Here is a 4685-nt window from a genome sequence, read left to right as displayed (position 1 = left end):
TTTTTTTTAAATTGTCAGCAGTGGAATGTATCTTCTTCATCTTCTTTGCGCATCCTTTGTTTTTCTTGATCTTCTTGATCTTCTTGGTCTTCTTGGTTTTCTTTGTCTTCATGCTCTTTTCCTTTGTTGTATTCTTTATTCCATTTGTTGATGTGTGGTACGTGCCTTTTGCTCCAATCTTCTTGACACAATCTTTTTGTTCAATGCTTTTGTGATGCATATAAATAGGTACATTGCTTTGACTTGACAGGACTTGTTGAACCACTACATAGATCTTGGGATACATAGATTTTGGAGTTCCATTTGGCCTTGTGAGGTCATTACATTTCTTTGGGTATACAAGATGGATACATTTTTCTTTTGGCTTCATGACTTGATAGCACATCATTACATTAGCTTTGCATACATAGAATTTTGGGATTTCATATGGCTTTGACTCATGGCTTGACATTACATTGGATTTTCTCCCGAGTTCATACAACATCTTGTCCTTCATTTTGCTTGCTTTGTTGCTCTCCACTTTGCTTGTAGCTTCTTTGACTTTGTCTTTTCTCTTCTTGTCCCCCTCAAGCAAAGGTACCACCAACTTTGAGTTTTTTATGATGACGAAGGCGGTTGGAATGTCTTCAAAGTTCTTCATGAAAGGTATCCACATGAAAATATTTTTGTTTCAGTCAGCAATTCCTATAAGGGATGGAATCTTGAACCACTGATACTAGTCAACTATTAAGTAAGTAGTTGAATTGACCAAAAAGACTTAAGTCAATCCTCATGGAAATGGCCGAAACTTCCACTGCGGAGTAGACTCAAGAGAGCCTACCTAGCAAACTCCGAGGGTTTCATCAAAATCCCGAACATCACTTCCGATGCAGCAGCGCTTAGGATGAATGATTCGGAATAATATTTGAGTTGGAGGGAGCTTATTAGCCAAGCTTGAATGTCCAATGGTAGCAGGGTCAATCGTGCTATAGGCAGAGAGAACAGGTGTACAGACGATTAGCATGCACAATTTCAATAGCAAGCTCGAATTTCGCCAATGCTGAGATATAGCCAATGCAATGTCACTGTTTGAAGTGCTAGGAAGAAGCTTCAATAGTAGGGGAACATTTTCCAGAAGGAAGCTTCAAGAGATTTGGGATGTATGAGGAGATCTAAGAGCTCAAAGTAGGTAGGGTGCAGGTTGGCTATGGTTGCCAAGTAGAACGAGTGAGATTCAAGTGGGGAGATAGAGTCATACGCTCAACCTAGGATGAACAAAAGTGAAGAGCGGCTGAAGGAGCAGTGTGTAGATATGTGCCATGCTCACCATGGCTCTGATACCATGTCAAAACATGGATCTAAAGCATGGAAACTATGGAGGATGGAAGATAAAGACACTACTCATGATGACATGGACTTAGATAGACTAACTGTTATACAAGTGAATTAGGTTCCAAGATGGAAGCTTGGACTCATAAAGAAATTCTTGTGTAAGATGGAAAATGACATTGACAATGAATCAAATTGATAGTTACGCTTTCATTGAAATGACTGTCAAGTACATGCTTATATAGCATTTGGATAGTACCACTCTACCTCACTATGCTCATGGGATTTTCTCGTTTCTTCCTATAGCATATATCATATGTTTGTCTTTCATATAAAACCACTTATAGGCAAGCCTCGTTTGGGCACACATCTAGTCTCTATGGGCACATATATCAAGCATCATTTGCTATTCTCAACAACAATGAGCTACATAGCTATCATATGTTAATCACTATGTTGGTTGTCTCACTCTACTTGACTTGCATGACTCTAGATCACTACCAAGTGCTTTAGCATTCTCTTGTGTCTTTTGCACACCAAGTGTTTTAATAGATGGAATCCCAAACTCCTCATCCAAGCTCTGCTTAGAGCCATCTAAATCAACATTAACATGAGAGAAACTTGATGATACATCTATCACAATAGGTGAGTCTTCAACTTTCACTTTACCTTTTCTTAATATCTATGATGTACTCGGTGGTGTAACTTGTGACCTCAATTTACCACCCCAAGGTCTATCAACAGAACCATAACTAGGAGACTGTTGTGGTCCACTCAATGTCTGTGATTGTTGACCTATTTTTTGCATAGCCACATTGTCATACTCATCAATCCCAATTGCATTCTACACATTAATGTACCATCTACTCAATTAATGAAAAACAACATCCTTGCTAACTCTTAGCTCACATGTAACAAGGTTATAACATCTATATTCCTTTCTACTCAAGAGAATATCTAACAAGTGCACATTTTTTTGCCTTGGGATCAAATTTACTTTGCAACTCATTAGGAATATGCATATAAGCAATACATCCAAATACTTTTAGATGGGATAGATTTGGCTTTCTACCCATAAACTTCTCTTTAGGTCTTGCACATACCATGTATAGTAGCAGTGAGTATCCTACTCATAATGTATACATCCAAATACTTTCAGATGATTATTCAACAAATACACATTTTTTTGATATGGGATCCAATTTACTTCGCAACTCATTAAGAATATGCATGTAATGTCCCCATTACTTAGTTTATTTTAATAAACAATGTGTATATACATTCCAAAGAAAATTGATTTATGTTGCATATCCACACATGGAAAAAGCTGTAGAATCTCTACAGGATTTACAAGAAGCAGGACTGGTTTCTTAGAATAGTTTGAAATCTCTAGTATCATGTTTAGATGACATAATTCCCACCTTAGATGGATCCAAATATATATTGTGACTTATTTTGAAGGGAATAAGTCGTCCAAGACAAAATATGGATAAAAATAACACGATTTTCATATGACGAAGTTATGATCCAAACAAGTTGCAGGGTAGAAAAAAACGAAATCTTTGTCATTGATAATGTCATAAAAAATGCCAAAAAGCAGGCACCCTCTCTTTACCCTCCCCCCCCACTACTATAAAAACAGGGGTAGAGCATCACGTAACAGACACACAATGACCCATGCAGAAGTCTCTCTGCTGCTTTTGACGTGACAAAGCTCTATTGTAATCAGCCGAGCCTCTGTCTCTCTCTCTTCAACCCTATGCGAAAGCACTGCCTGAACCCATCAGGCTTCTTCCATGGCTCCCACAAGACGAGAAGGGATAAGAGAAATCCTGACGAGATAAGATGGTGATTGAGGAGGAGACTCTATCCCATGAGACGAGGAGGGACAAGAGCAATCATGATGGGACAAGACACTGATCGAGAAGGAGGAAACTCTATTCCACAAGACGAAGAGACATCATTCCGTTCAACCCAAGGAAGGGGATATGCTGAAGGTCTCTCATCCTCTTCTACTCATACCTCTACTCTAGTTTCTATTCCGTCAACTAGAGAGAGTGAAGTATTGCTCTCCATGAGGCAAGAAGAATCATCCGCGAGGTCTACATCATTGAATCCCACAATATCCATCATCATCATCGAGAGTCTTACACCCTTCCCAACTGGTATTACTACCATCATCATCATCATCTTCTTCTTCTAGAATCATATTTCCGTCATGCCCTTGAAGAAAAATAATTCAAAAGCATAAATCGTGAATGACCCTACTATCATGGAAAGAGACAGAGTGGAGTGGAAGATGAGCCTCAGCTCATTGTTGTTCTTCTTTCATTATCCTTTCATCATACTATCTAAAAGATACTTACACACATAGGTATGACTAACCAAGACTAATTGTGGTTAAGTCATTGACTACCCCGACTTATTGAATGTCACATACGTGTACAACTGTATCCACCTAATGTCGGTCACACACACAAAGATAGACTGACTGAAGAGTAATGAGAGCTTGATATTCTAACACTCCCTCTCAAGATCAAACCATCTGATAAACTCCAAGTAGCTGTCTGAAGTATATGAACTTTTCTTTACCAAGAGACTTGGTAAATATATCTACTCCTGGTCTTTGGTCTTCACATGAATCAAGTCAAATTTCCCTGTAAGAATCATTTCTCTGATGAAATGGTAGTGAACCTCAATATGTTTGGACCTAGCATAATAGACAGAATTGCTAGCCAACATAACACTACTGAGGTTATCACAATGCAATCTCACTCTACTTTCCAGCTGTATTCCCAAGTCTTTCAGTAGTTTCATCAACCAAACTGCTTCGCAAGCCGCTAAGGCAGCTTCTCTGTACTCAGCTTCTGTACTAGACAATGCAACAATAGGCTATTTCTTACTCTGCCAACTAATCATACTATGGCCCAATCCAAATGCATAACCACTGGTTGACCTCCTATCATAGTCACAACCAGCCCAATCAATGTTAGTAAACCCTATCAAGTCAAGGGATTTTCCATATGCATAAAACAACCCATAATCTGCAGTATGCTTTACATATCTCATGATCCTCCTGACTGCATCTAAATGTGGTTTGCAAGGCTTCTACATGAATTGACTAATCAGCCCCACTGCATAACATAAGTCAGGACATGTAATAGTCAAGTATATCAAGCTGCCCACCATCTGTCAATACATGGTCACATTCTCTATGTCATTCCCGACATCAATCTGTAGCTTGACATTCTGATCAAGAGGTGTCTCCATAGGCTTGCATTCAGCCATACCATACTTCTGTAACATGTCATGAGCATATTGCTTCTATAGCAGCCATATGCCTTGAGATGTAGAGACTACCTCAATCCCAAGAAAAT

This window comes from Lygodium microphyllum, chromosome 26 (genome assembly GCF_053477565.2).
Source record: "Lygodium microphyllum isolate KBCC chromosome 26, Lygodium_microphyllum_v1.1.10, whole genome shotgun sequence".
NCBI classification, from domain to species: domain Eukaryota; kingdom Viridiplantae; phylum Streptophyta; class Polypodiopsida; order Schizaeales; family Lygodiaceae; genus Lygodium; species Lygodium microphyllum.
Note: the sequence above shows the minus strand (reverse complement) of the source record.